This window comes from Oncorhynchus keta, unplaced genomic scaffold, assembly GCF_023373465.1.
Source record: "Oncorhynchus keta strain PuntledgeMale-10-30-2019 unplaced genomic scaffold, Oket_V2 Un_contig_14416_pilon_pilon, whole genome shotgun sequence".
In the NCBI taxonomy this organism is placed as follows: domain Eukaryota; kingdom Metazoa; phylum Chordata; class Actinopteri; order Salmoniformes; family Salmonidae; genus Oncorhynchus; species Oncorhynchus keta.
Genome location: NW_026278732.1, coordinates 45,812 through 60,408, shown reverse-complemented (window position 1 = coordinate 60,408; position 14,597 = coordinate 45,812). Strand labels below are relative to the sequence as shown.

General features: G+C 50.3%; 1 pseudogene; it reads left to right on the top strand.

Annotated features, from left to right (window-relative positions):
• The first annotated feature begins 2,311 nt into the window (after positions 1 to 2,311).
• Positions 2,312 to 12,683, top strand: LOC127918522 (microfibril-associated glycoprotein 4-like; annotated as a pseudogene).
• The last annotated feature ends 1,914 nt before the right edge of the window (positions 12,684 to 14,597 follow it).

Sequence of the window (14,597 nt, the reverse complement as noted above, 5' to 3'; positions counted from 1 at the left end):
GGACCGCGATAGGGAACCAGACGGGAGGGAAACGGACTGCGATAGGGAACCTGACGGGAGGGAGGGAAACGGACCACGATAGGGAACCTGACGGGAGGGAGGGAAACGGACCACGATAGGGAACCAAACGGGAGGGAAACGGACCGCGATAGGGAACCAGACGGGAGGGAGGGAAACGGACCGGACAGCGATAGGGAACCTGACGGATGGGAAACGGAGGGAGGGAAACGGACCACGATAGGGAACCTGACGGGAGGGAAACGGACCGCGATAGGGAACCAGACGGGAGGGAAACGGACCGCGATAGGGAACCGGGAGGGAGGGAAACGGACCGCGATAGGGAACCTGACGGGAGGGAGGGAAACGGACCGCGATAGGGAACCTGACGGGAGGGAGGGAAACGGACGCGATAGGGAACCTGACGGGAGGGAGGGAAACGGACCGCGATAGGGAACCAGACGGGGGAGGGAGGGAAACGGACCACGATAGGGAACCTGACAGGAGGGAAACGGACCGCGATAGGGAACCAGACGGGAGGGAAACGGACCGCGATAGGGAACCTGACGGGAGGGAGGGAAACGGACCGCGATAGGGAACCAGACGGGAGGGAGGGAAACGGACCGCGATAGGGAACCAGACGGGAGGGAGGGAACGGACCGCGATAGGGAACCAGACGGGAGGGAAACGGACCGCGATAGGGAACCAGACGGGAGGGAGGGAAACGGACCGCGATAGGGAACCAGACGGGAGGGAGGGAAACGGACCGCGATAGGGAACCAGACGGGAGGGAGGGAAACGGACCACGATAGGGAACCAGACGGGAGGGAAACGGACCGCGATAGGGAACCAGACGGGAGGGAGGGAAACGGACCGCGATAGGGAACCAGACGGGAGGGAGGGAAACGGACCGCGATAGGGAACCAGACGGGAGGAGGGAAACGGACCGCGATAGGAACCTGACGGGAGGGAGGGAAACGGACGCGATAGGGAACCTGACGGGAGGGAGGGAAACGGACCACGATAGGGAACCTGACGGGAGGGAGGGAAACGGACCGCGATAGGGAACCAGACGGGAGGGAGGGAAACGGACCGCGATAGGAACCTGACGGGAGGGAGGGAAACGGACCACGATAGGGAACCTGACGGGAGGGAGGAAACGGACCACGATAGGGAACCTGACGGGAGGGAGGGAAACGGACCGCGATAGGGAACCTGACGGGAGGGAGAAACGGACCACGATAGGGAACCTGACGGGAGGGGAGGGAAACGGACCACGATAGGGAACCTGACGGGAGGGAGGGAAACGGACCACGATAGGGAACCTGACGGGAGGGAAACGGACGCGATAGGGAACCTGACGGGAGGGAGGGAAACGGACCCGATAGGGAACCTGACGGGAGGGAGGGAAACGGACGCGATAGGGAACCAGACGGGAGGGAGGGAAACGGACGCGATAGGGAACCTGACGGGAGGGAAACGGACCACGATAGGGAACCTGACGGGAGGGGAACGGACCGCGATAGGGAACCTGACGGGAGGGAAACGGACCGCGATAGGGAACCAGACGCGAGGGAAACGGACCGCGATAGGGAACCAGACGGGAGGGAGGGAAACGGACCGCGATAGGGAACCTGACGGAGGGAAACGGACTGTGTAAACAACATTCAACAATTGACTAACAAAATATGAGCAGAAAGGTAGAGTACACGCATGTTATGGTGAAACATGGAGAAAACTTAGTTTATCTTCTATCCATATAGCCTGTGTTTAAAAAGACAGAGTCCAGGAAACTACAGAAGTGGAAATGTCCATATTGTGAAATCGTGTTTGCTTCCCTGATAATAAAATCAGCCAATCATGATCAACCCACCCCTTCTAAAAAGTACACAAAACGGATGGATAAGAGCCACAATCACATTATTTTTCTTGTCGGGCTTGAAAACCAACTGGAGAAAGAGAGAAAGAGAGAAAGACAGCTCACCGTCCCGACAATATGCATGTAAGTTGAAGGCTTCATTTTACAACTGAAACATTTTACCACTACAGACTGTTTATATGTAAACAGACACACATTTCCATATATTGAACAGAAGATTATTATGTTTCACACACAGACTTACATAAAATAAATCCACATTTAATAGGCTCTCTGTGTTCCAGGCCCTGAGGATTCTCCATGTGTTGCTGCTGTCAGTAGCAGTTCATTCTAAACTTACATAAAATAAATCCACATTTAATAGGCTCTCTGTGTTCCAGGCCCTGAAACAACATTCAACAATCTCCATGTGTTGCTGCTGTCAGTAGGAGAAACCGTTCATTCTAAAGGGCTGATGTTCCAGCCTCTGGACTGTGCTGATATCTACAACGACGGCTCTAAGACCAGTGGTGTCTACAGGATGTACCCTGCTGGACCTCAGCTCTCCTCCAGACCATTATTTTTCGTCTTCTGTGATATGGACAGACGGAGGGGAAATGGACTGTGAGTAGGTCACCCCTAGTAGGAAACTATTTAAACGGAGTACATAACCAGTGTTCAGACCAGACAAGAGTCGGCCTCAACCCCTCCAGACCATACTAGAGTCGGCCTCAGCCCCTCCAGACCATGGTGTCTAGAGTCGGCCTCAGCCCCTCCAAACCAGACTAGAGTCGGCCTCAGCCACTCCAAACCAGACTAGAGTCGGCCTCAGCCCCTCCAGACCATACTAGTCGGCCTCAACCCCTCCAGACCATACTAGTCGGCCTCAACCCCTCCAGACCATACTAGAGTTGGCCTCAGCCCCTCCAGACCAGACAAGAGTCGGCCTCAGCCCCTCCAGACCAGACTAGAGTCGGCCTCAGCCCCTCCAGACCAGACTAGAGTCGGCCTCAGCCCCTCCAGACCAGACAAGAGTCGGCCTCAACCCCTCCAGACCATACTAGTCGGCCTCAACCCCTCCAGACCAGACTAGTCGGCCTCAACCCCTCCAGACCAGACAAGAGTCGGCCTCAACCCCTCCAGACCAGACAAGAGTCGGCCTCAACCCCTCCAGACCAGACAAGAGTCGGCCTCAGCCCCTCCAGACCAGACAAGAGTCGGCCTCAACCCCTCCAGACCAGACAAGAGTCGGCCTCAACCCCTCCAGACCAGACTAGAGTCGGCCTCAGCCCCTCCAGACCAGACAAGAGTCGGCCTCAGCCCCTCCAGACCAGACTAGAGTCGGCCTCAGCCCCTCCAGACCAGACTAGAGTCGGCCTCAGCCCCTCCAGACCAGACAAGAGTCGGCCTCAGCCCCTCCAGACCAGACAAGAGTCGGCCTCAGCCCCTCCAGACAGAGTCGGCCTCAGCCCCTCCAGACCATACTAGAGTCGGCCTCAGCCCCTCCAGACCAGACTAGTCGGCCTCAACCCCTCCAGACCAGACTAGAGTCAGCCTCAACCCCTCCAGACCAGACTAGAGTCGGCCTCAGCCCTCCAGACCAGACTAGTCAGCCTCAACCCCCCAGACCAGACTAGTCAGCCTCAACCCCTCCAGACCAGACTAGTCAGCCTCAACCCCTCCAGACCAGACAAGAGTCGGCCTCAGCCCCTCCAGACCAGACTAGAGTCAGCCTCACCCCTCCAGACCAGACTAGTCAGCCTCAACCCCTCCAGACCAGACTAGAGTCGGCCTCAGCCCCTCCAGACCAGACAAGAGTCGGCCTCAGCCCCTCCAGACAAGAGTCGGCCTCAGCCCCTCCAGACCAGACTAGAGTCGGCCTCTACCCCTCCAGACCAGACTAGTCAGCCTCAACCCCTCCAGACCAGACTAGAGTCGGCCTCTACCCCTCCAGACCAGACTAGAGTCGGCCTCTACCCCTCCAGACCAGACTAGTCAGCCTCAACCCCTCCAGACCATACTAGAGTCAGCCTCAACCCCTCCAGACCAGACTAGTCAGCCTCAACCCCTCCAGACCAGACAAGAGTCGGCCTCAGCCCCTCCAGACCATACTAGAGTCGGCCTCTACCCCTCCAGACCAGACTAGAGTCGGCCTCAGCCCCTCCAGACCATACTAGAGTCGGCCTCAGCCCCTCCAGACCATACTAGAGTCGGCCTCAGCCCCTCCAGACCATACTAGTCAGCATCAACAAAAACATGCTACATCGACAGACTGATCTTGTTCAAGTATTTTAAGACAACTGTTTTCTGCCAGATTAGAGGTCTGATCAACCGTTGATACTGAATTCTCCTGAGTCAGTACTTGACGACATGGCCTAGATGCTTACAATTTCTCCTCTTCCCCTCCTTCCAGGTGTTTCAGAGGAGGATGGATGGAACAGTGAACTTCTACAGAGGATGGGACCAGTACAAGAACGGCTTTGGACACGCAGCAGGAGAGTACTGGCTGGGTAAAGGACTTCTTTCAAAAAGCCTCATCAAGGACAGATCATCCATGGAAAAACCCTGGATAATATAAATTAATCAGTGGTTTGTTAAATTGACTTCTCTGTTAGTGAGGTTGTTGTGACGGTCAGTAGTTAGCAAATCCCAACAGGGCCAAATCACAACAGGGCCAAATCCCAACAGGGCCAAATCCCAACAGGGCCAAATCCCAACAGGGCCAATCCAACAGGGTCAAATCACAACAGGGTCAAATCACAACAGGGCCAAATCACAACAGGGCCAAATCACAACAGGGCCAAATCACAACAGGGCCAAATCCCAACAGGGCCAAATCAATTAATATAGGGCCAAATCACAACAGGACCAAATCACAACAGGGCCAAATCACAACAGGGCCAAATCCCAACAGGACCAATCCCTTTAGTCGGTGTGTAAAACCAGTGCGTCTAGAAAAGCAACCTCCCACACTACTCCAAAGCAGTTCAAAAATGACATGTACAAAAATATATATAATAATATATTCACTAATATATATAATAATATATTCACTTCCAGTCATAAGTCTGGACACACCTACTCATTCAAGGGTTTATCTTTATTTAGACTATTTTCTACACTGTAGAATAATAGTGAAGACATCAAAACTATGAAATAACACAGATGGAATCATGTAGTAACCAAAAAAAAAAGTTTAAAAAGTAGCCATCCTTTTGCCTTGATGACAGCTTTGTTCACTCTCTGCATTCTCTCAACCAGCTTCAACTGGAATTTATTTTCCAACAGCACCAAACTTTTGACTGGTACAGTATATACAAAAACAAATGAAGTAAGCTCTCTGTGCTGACCAAAGACATGACTCTCTGTGCTGACCAAAGACATGACTCTCCTGTGCTGACCAAAGACATGACTCTTCGTGCTGACCAAAGACATGACTCTCCTGTGCTGACCAAAGACATGACTCTCCTGTGCTGACCAAAGACATGACTCTCTGTGCTGACCAAAGACATGACTCTCCTGTGCTGACCAAAGACATGACTCTCCTGTGCTGACCGAAGACATGACTCTCCTGTGCTGACCGAAGACATGACTCTCCTGTGCTGACCGAAGACATGACTCTCCTGTGCTGACCGACCAGACATGACTCTCCTGTGCTGACCGAAGACATGACTCTCCTGTGCTGACCGAAGACATGACTCTCCTGTGCTGACCGAAGACATGACTCTCCTGTGCTGACCGAAGACATGACTCTCCTGTGCTGACCAAGACATGACTCTCCTGTGCTGACCGAAGACATGACTCTCCTGTGCTGACCAAAGACATGACTCTCCTGTGCTGACCAAAGACATGACTCTCCTGTGCTGACCAAAGACATGACTCTCCTGTGCTGACCAAAGACATGACTCTCCTGTGCTGACCAAAGACATGACTCTCCTGTGCTGACCAAAGACATGACTCTCCTGTGCTGACCAAAGACATGACTCTCCTGTGCTGACCAAAGACATGACTCTCCTGTGCTGACCAAAGACATGACTCTCCTGTGCTGACCAAAGACATGACTCTCCTGTGCTGACCAAAGACATGACTCTCCTGTGCTGACCAAAGACATGACTCTCCTGTGCTGACCAAAGACATGACTCTCCTGTGCTGACCAAAGACATGACTCTCCTGTGCTGACCAAAGACATGACTCTCCTGTGCTGACCAAAGACATGACTCTCCCTGTGCTGACCAAAGACATGACTCTCCTGTGCTGACCAAAGACATGACTCTCCTGTGCTGACCAAAGACATGACTCTCCTGTGCTGACCAAAGACATGACTCTCCTGTGCTGACCAAAGACATGACTCTCCTGTGCTGACCAAAGACATGACTCTCCTGTGCTGACCAAAGACATGACTCTCCTGTGCTGACCAAAGACATGACTCTCCTGTGCTGACCAAAGACATGACTCTCCTGTGCTGACCAAAGACATGACTCTCCTGTGCTGACCAAAGACATGACTCTCCTGTGCTGACCAAAGACATGACTCTCCTGTGCTGACCAAAGACATGACTCTCCTGTGCTGACCAAAGACATGACTCTCCTGTGCTGACCAAAGACATGACTCTCCTGTGCTGACCAAAGACATGACTCTCCTGTGCTGACCAAAGACATGACTCTCCTGTGTGACCAAAGACATGACTCTCCTGTGCTGACCAAAGACATGACTCTCCTGTGCTGACCAAAGACATGACTCTCCTGTGCTGACCAAAGACATGACTCTCCTGTGCTGACCAAAGACATGACTCTCCTGTGCTGACCAAAGACATGACTCTCCTGTGCTGACCAAAGACATGACTCTCCTGTGCTGACCAAAGACATGACTCTCCTGTGCTGACCAAAGACATGACTCTCCTGTGCTGACCAAAGACATGACTCTCCTGTGCTGACCAAAGACATGACTCTCCTGTGCTGACCAAAGACATGACTCTCCTGTGCTGACCAAAGACATGACTCTCCTGTGCTGACCAAAGACATGACTCTCCTGTGCTGACCAAAGACATGACTCTCCTGTGCTGACCAAAGACATGACTCTCCTGTGCTGACCAAAGACATGACTCTCCTGTGCTGACCAAAGACATGACTCTCCTGTGCTGACCAAAGACATGACTCTCCTGTGCTGACCAAAGACATGACTCTCCTGTGCTGACCAAAGACATGACTCTCCTGTGCTGACCAAAGACATGACTCTCCTGTGCTGACCAAAGACATGACTCTCCTGTGCTGACCAAAGACATGACTCTCCTGTGCTGACCAAAGACATGACTCTCCTGTGCTGACCAAAGACATGACTCTCCCTGTGCTGACCAAAGACATGACTCTCCTGTGCTGACCAAAGACATGACTCTCCTGTGCTGACCAAAGACATGACTCTCCTGTGCTGACCAAAGACATGACTCTCCTGTGCTGACCAAAGACATGACTCTCCTGTGCTGACCAAAGACATGACTCTCCTGTGCTGACCAAAGACATGACTCTCCTGTGCTGACCAAAGACATGACTCTCCTGTGCTGACCAAAGACATGACTCTCCTGTGCTGACCAAAGACATGACTCTCCTGTGCTGACCAAAGACATGACTCTCCTGTGCTGACCAAAGACATGACTCTCCTGTGCTGACCAAAGACATGACTCTCCTGTGCTGACCAAAGACATGACTCTCCTGTGCTGACCAAAGACATGACTCTCCTGTGCTGACCAAAGACATGACTCTCCTGTGCTGACCAAAGACATGACTCTCCTGTGCTGACCAAAGACATGACTCTCCTGTGCTGACCAAAGACATGACTCTCCTGTGCTGACCAAAGACATGACTCTCCTGTGCTGACCAAAGACATGACTCTCCTGTGCTGACCAAAGACATGACTCTCCTGTGCTGACCAAAGACATGACTCTCCTGTGCTGACCAAAGACATGACTCTCCTGTGCTGACCAAAGACATGACTCTCCTGTGCTGACCAAAGACATGACTCTCCTGTGCTGACCAAAGACATGACTCTCCTGTGCTGACCAAAGACATGACTCTCCTGTGCTGACCAAAGACATGACTCTCCTGTGCTGACCAAAGACATGACTCTCCTGTGCTGACCAAAGACATGACTCTCCTGTGCTGACCAAAGACATGACTCTCCTGTGCTGACCAAAGACATGACTCTCCTGTGCTGACCAAAGACATGACTCTCCTGTGCTGACCAAAGACATGACTCTCCTGTGCTGACCAAAGACATGACTCTCCTGTGCTGACCAAAGACATGACTCTCCTGTGCTGACCAAAGACATGACTCTCCTGTGCTGACCAAAGACATGACTCTCCTGTGCTGACCAAAGACATGACTCTCCTGTGCTGACCAAAGACATGACTCTCCTTGTGCTGACCAAAGACATGACTCTCCTGTGCTGACCAAAGACATGACTCTCCTGTGCTGACCAAAGACATGACTCTCCTGTGCTGACCAAAGACATGACTCTCCTGTGCTGACCAAAGACATGACTCTCCTGTGCTGACCAAAGACATGACTCTCCTGTGCTGACCAAAGACATGACTCTCCTGTGCTGACCAAAGACATGACTCTCCTGTGCTGACCAAAGACATGACTCTCCTGTGCTGACCAAAGACATGACTCTCCTGTGCTGACCAAAGACATGACTCTCCTGTGCTGACCAAAGACATGACTCTCCTGTGCTGACCAAAGACATGACTCTCCTGTGCTGACCAAAGACATGACTCTCCTGTGCTGACCAAAGACATGACTCTCCTGTGCTGACCAAAGACATGACTCTCCTGTGCTGACCAAAGACATGACTCTCCTGTGCTGACCAAAGACATGACTCTCCTGTGCTGACCAAAGACATGACTCTCCTGTGCTGACCAAAGACATGACTCTCCTGTGCTGACCAAAGACATGACTCTCCTGTGCTGACCAAAGACATGACTCTCCTGTGCTGACCAAAGACATGACTCTCCTGTGCTGACCAAAGACATGACTCTCCTGTGCTGACCAAAGACATGACTCTCCTGTGCTGACCAAAGACATGACTCTCCTGTGCTGACCAAAGACATGACTCTCCTGTGCTGACCAAAGACATGACTCTCCTGTGCTGACCAAAGACATGACTCTCCTGTGCTGACCAAAGACATGACTCTCCTGTGCTGACCAAAGACATGACTCTCCTGTGCTGACCAAAGACATGACTCTCCTGTGCTGACCAAAGACATGACTCTCCTGTGCTGACCAAAGACATGACTCTCTGTGCTGACCAAAGACATGACTCTCTGTGCTGACCAAAGACATGACTCTCCTGTGCTGACCAAAGACATGACTCTCCTGTGCTGACCAAAGACATGACTCTCCCGTGCTGACCAAAGACATGACTCTCCTGTGCTGACCAAAGACATGACTCTCCTGTGCTGACCAAAGACATGACTCTCCTGTGCTGACCAAAGACATGGCTCTCCTGTGCTGACCAAAGACATGGCTCTCCTGTGCTGACCAAAGACATGACTCTCCTGTGCTGACCAAAGACATGACTCTCCTGTGCTGACCAAAGACATGACTCTCCTGTGCTGACCAAAGACATGACTCTCCTGTGTGACCAAAGACATGACTCTCCTGTGCTGACCAAAGACATGACTCTCCTGTGCTGAAGACATGACTCTCCTGTGCTGACCAAAGACATGACTCTCCTGTGCTGACCAAAGACATGACTCTCCTGTGCTGACCAAAGACATGACTCTCCTGTGCTGACCAAAGACATGACTCTCCTGTGCTGACCAAAGACATGACTCTCCTGTGCTGACCAAAGACATGACTCTCCTGTGCTGACCAAAGACATGACTCTCCTGTGCTGACCAAAGACATGACTCTCCTGTGCTGACCAAAGACATGACTCCCAGCTGACCAAAGACATGACTCTCCTGTGCTGACCAAAGACATGACTCTCCTGTGCTGACCAAAGACATGACTCTCCTGTGCTGACCAAAGACATGACTCTCCTGTGCTGACCAAAGACATGACTCTCCTGTGCTGACCAAAGACATGACTCTCCTGTGCTGACCAAAGACATGACTCTCCTGTGCTGACCAAAGACATGACTCTCCTGTGCTGACCAAAGACATGACTCTCCTGTGCTGACCAAAGACATGACTCTCCTGTGCTGACCAAAGACATGACTCTCCTGTGCTGACCAAAGACATGACTCTCCTGTGCTGACCAAAGACATGACTCTCCTGTGCTGACCAAAGACATGACTCTCCTGTGCTGACCAAAGACATGACTCTCCTGTGCTGACCAAAGACATGACTCTCCTGTGCTGACCAAAGACATGACTCTCCTGTGCTGACCAAAGACATGACTCTCCTGTGCTGACCAAAGACATGACTCTCCTGTGCTGACCAAAGACATGACTCTCCTGTGCTGACCAAAGACATGACTCTCCTGTGCTGACCAAAGACATGACTCTCCTGTGCTGACCAAAGACATGACTCTCCTGTGCTGACCAAAGACATGACTCTCCTGTGCTGACCAAAGACATGACTCTCCTGTGCTGACCAAAGACATGACTCTCCTGTGCTGACCAAAGACATGACTCTCCTGTGCTGACCAAAGACATGACTCTCCTGTGCTGACCAAAGACATGACTCTCCTGTGCTGACCAAAGACATGACTCTCCTGTGCTGACCAAAGACATGACTCTCCTGTGCTGACCAAAGACATGACTCTCCTGTGCTGACCAAAGACATGACTCTCCTGTGCTGACCAAAGACATGACTCTCCTGTGCTGACCAAAGACATGACTCTCCTGTGCTGACCAAAGACATGGCTCTCCTGTGCTGACCAAAGACATGACTCTCCTGTGCTGACCAAAGACATGACTCTCCTGTGCTGACCAAAGACATGACTCTCCTGTGCTGACCAAAGACATGACTCTCCTGTGCTGACCAAAGACATGACTCTCCTGTGCTGACCAAAGACATGACTCTCCTGTGCTGACCAAAGACATGACTCTCTGTGCTGACCAAAGACATGACTCTCCTGTGCTGACCAAAGACATGACTCTCCTGTGCTGACCAAAGACATGACTCTCCTGTGCTGACCAAAGACATGACTCTCCTGTGCTGACCAAAGACATGACTCTCCTGTGCTGACCAAAGACATGACTCTCCTGTGCTGACCAAAGACATGACTCTCTGTGCTGACCAAAGACATGACTCTCTGTGCTGACCAAAGACATGACTCTCCTGTGCTGACCAAAGACATCTGCATGATAGAAATGGAGATCCTTTTAAAAACTCAACTCTTGACCTCGACGCCAGCGCCCACTACATTTTTTCACATTGTTCCTCTTCATCAGGGACTGGTTTAGACCTGGGACACCAGGTGGGTGATATTAATTACCAGGTAGAAGAGAAAACCAGCAGCCTGTGAACCTGGTAAGGGTAAGAGTTGAATATCTCTGTTCTAAATAAAAAGGTTCCCCTCCGTCTGTTCGATGCAGGTCTGGACACCATCTACCTCCTGACCCTGAAAAAGAATTACGAGTTGAGGGTGGACATGGAGGACTTTGACGGACAGAAAGCCTACGCTTTCTACTCCTCCTTCGCCATCTCTCCCAAAGTCACAGATCCTGAACTGGATGGCTACAAACTCCAGGTTACTGGCTTTAAAGATGGAGGAGCAGGTGAGAACAGTTTAAACTTCCTTAGAGAAACATCTGGGCTGTATTCATTAGTCCAGAGTTCAGATGAGAACAGTTTAAACTTCCTTAGAGAAACATCTGGGCTGTATTCATTAGTTCAGAGTTCAGATGAGAACAGTTTAAACTTCCTTAGAGAAACATCTGGGCTGTATTCATTAGTTCAGCTAAGTTCCCTCATTCGGTTCTGTTTGATTCCGAGTGAATACCCGTACAGATACACCATCTTAGAGCTGATCTGGGATCAGTTTATTAGAGATCCTAATGAATAGTATTACATAGAAAGGACAGGGGGGGACCGTACAGATACACCATCTTAGAGCTGATCTGGGATCAGTTTATTAGAGATCATAATGAATAGTATTACATAGAAAGGACAGGGGGGGACCGTACAGATACACCATCTTAGAGCTGATCTGGGATCAGTTTATTAGAGATCATAATGAATAGTATTACATAGAAAGGACAGGGGGGGACCGTACAGATACACCATCTTAGAGCTGATCTGGGATCAGTTTATTAGAGATCATAGTGTATAGTATTACATAGAAATGACGGAGGGGGCTGGTCCTAGATCACACTGTGACATAGTAGACTGATTTTGACCAGGGCTCTGATAGGTTCCATAACATCTGACCTGTGTTTCCTGCTTGAACCAAGGGGACTCCCTCACCTACCACAGCGGTATGAAGTTCTCCACCTTCGACCGAGACCAGGGCACCAAGTGTGCGGTCAGCGCGGTCGGAGGTTATTGGTACGACGCGTGCTACTTCTCAAACCCAAACGGTCTTTATACGTGGGGATTGAACTCACAGATTGGAGTCAACTGGAGGGGATGGAAGACCTTCTACTCTGTGAAAGCCATATCCTTCAAGATTAGGCCTGTGAACCTGTGAAGGTCCTTCACAAAGTCCTTGAGTTAAAACATTGGTTATATGAACTGTATATTGTCCCTTCAAAAATGCTCGATTGGAAGATGTGGTGTTTTCATTCTATGCACAGTGTAACACATTGATCTCAGTCAGTTGTCCTAGAAAACTGTCGCGTGAAAAACGGTCCTTTTCATATAGCTCATATTCTGTTAAACCCAAATCGTGTTGTTGACTCGTTCCTATACTGGTATTTGTGTCTGGGGCGGTTGTGGTGCCCATATTACCGCCACAGCGGCAGTCATGAGTCAAGACCACAGTCACATTCTGCTGAGTCAACTTCCATCTCCTTTAATTAACTCTGGACATGGCTGTTACACCCAACTGACTACGCACCAATCAGGTCCTAACGGCCTGGTCCTTGGTAGAACCCAACTGACTACACACCAATCAGGTCCTAATGGTCTGGTCCTTGGTAGAACCCAACTGACTAACTGACTATACTGTGTCCCAGAGCAACAGTAACACACTCTACTATACTGTGTCCCAGAGCAACAGTAACACACACTGTACTATACTGTGTCCCAGAGCAACAGTAACAAACCCCACTGTACTATACTGTGTCCCAGAGCAACAGTAACACACACTGTACTACTGTGTCCCAGAGCAACAGTAACACACCACACACACACTGTACTATACTGTGTCCCAGAGCAACAGTAACACACACTGTACTATACTGTGTCCCAGAGCAACAGTAACACACACACTGTACTATACTGTGTCCCAGAGCAACAGTAACACACCACACACACACTGTACTATACTGTGTCCCAGAGCAACAGTAACACACCACACACACACAGTACTATACTGTGTCCCAGAGCAACAGTAACACACCACACACACACTGTACTATACTGTGTCCCAGAGCAACAGTAACACACACTGTACTATACTGTGTCCCAGAGCAACAGTAACACACCACACACACACAGTACTATACTGTGTCCCAGAGCAACAGTAACACACACTGTACTATACTGTGTCCTGAGCAACAGTAACACACACTGTACTATACTGTGTCCCCAGAGCAACAGTAACACACTGTACTATACTGTGTCCCAGAGCAACAGTAACACACCACACACACACTGTACTATACTGTGTCCCAGAGCAACAGTAACACACACTGTACTATACTGTATCCCAGAGAAACAGTAACACACACACACACACACTGTACTATACTGTGTCCCAGAGCAACAGTAACACACACTGTACTATACTGTATCCCAGAGCAACAGTAACACCACACACACACTGTACTATACTGTATCCCAGAGAAACAGTAACAAACCACACTGTACTATACTGTGTCCCAGAGCAACAGTAACACACCACACACACTGTACTATACTGTGTCCCAGAGCAACAGTAACACACCACACACACACTGTACTATACTGTGTCCCAGAGCAACAGTAACACACTGTACTATACTGTGTCCCAGAGCAACAGTAACACCACACACACACTGTACTATACTGTGTCCCAGAGCAACAGTAACACACCACACACACACTGTAATATACTGTGTCCCAGAGCAACAGTAACACCACACACACACTGTACTATACTGTGTCCCAGAGCAACAGTAACACCACACACACACACTGTACTATACTGTGTCCCAGAGCAACAGTAACACACACTGTACTATACTGTGTCCCAGAGCAACAGTAACACACACTGTACTATACTGTGTCCCAGAGCAACAGTAACACACCACACACACACAGTACTATACTGTGTCCCAGAGCAACAGTAACACACCACACACACTGTACTATACTGTGTCCCAGAGCAACAGTAACAAAACCCACTGTACTATACTGTGTCCCAGAGCAACAGTAACACACTGTACTATACTGTGTCCCAGAGCAACAGTAACACACCACACACACTGTACTATACTGTGTCCCAGAGCAACAGTAACACACACTGTACTATACTGTGTCCCAGAGCAACAGTAACACACTGTACTATACTGTGTCACAGAGCAACAGTAACACACACTGTACTATACTGTGTCCCAGAGCAACAGTAACACACCACACACACACTGTACTATACT